Source organism: Elephantulus edwardii, unplaced genomic scaffold, assembly GCF_000299155.1.
Source record: "Elephantulus edwardii isolate Elephantulus edwardi_28Jun2011 unplaced genomic scaffold, EleEdw1.0 scaffold00098, whole genome shotgun sequence".
NCBI classification, from domain to species: Eukaryota; Metazoa; Chordata; class Mammalia; order Macroscelidea; family Macroscelididae; genus Elephantulus; species Elephantulus edwardii.
Window position 1 is genome coordinate 2,631,160 of NW_006399848.1, and position 778 is coordinate 2,631,937.

Here is a 778-nt window from a genome sequence, read left to right on the forward strand (position 1 = left end):
TGATGCACTGGCTCCAACTTTGTCTCCTGCTGCATTCCAGCAAACTTCAAATATTCCACCTGTTCCCCTATAGCTGTGAACTAGAGCACCTGTCTTGCCAACATAAGGTTAGCATTTGGATTATTTGTTCCTGTTGGACTCCATTTAATAGTATAAATTTCTTTGTTATGTGCTTGTAAATCATGGACACAATTGTCTTGCTTCATACTCCATATCTTCAAAGTCATGTCATCAGAACAGGAGGCCAGGAGATTGCCAGTTGGGTCTCATTTGATAGCATTTACTTCATTCGTGTGTCCCTGGAATGTTTTAATAGGTCTGTCTTGTCCCAATTTACAGACATGAATGCACATATCTGTACTACAAGAAGCAAAGGTATTGTTGCTTTGCCAATCAACATCCAATGCTGGTGCTGAATGGAAAAGAAACTGTTGTTTGACTTCACCAGTATGTGCATCCCAAATAATTGTAGTCTTGTCTACTCCAGCACTTAGGATGAAATTTCCTTTCTTATTCCATTTTAATGCAAATATAGGGCCTTTATGCTGTCCCAAAGTACTAGCAAGGTTACCATCTTTAGTCCATATTCTGGCAAATCCATCATATGAACCAGTTGCTAGAAGTGTACCTTTACTATTCCAATCTAGAGATGTTACATCCTTATTGCTTGGGACATCTTGCCCTCCTTCTCGTATACAATGTCTAAGTACTAACTGTGTGGAACCACTCGTGCTATTTTCACTAAGATTCCATATTCTTGCTGTTGAGTCTCCAGACC

General features: G+C 39.6%; 1 pseudogene; it reads right to left on the minus strand.

Annotated features, from left to right (window-relative positions):
- Positions 1-80: 80 nt before the first annotated feature.
- The window catches only part of LOC102859843, a 1,724-nt pseudogene continuing 1,026 nt past the window's right edge, over positions 81-778 (minus strand).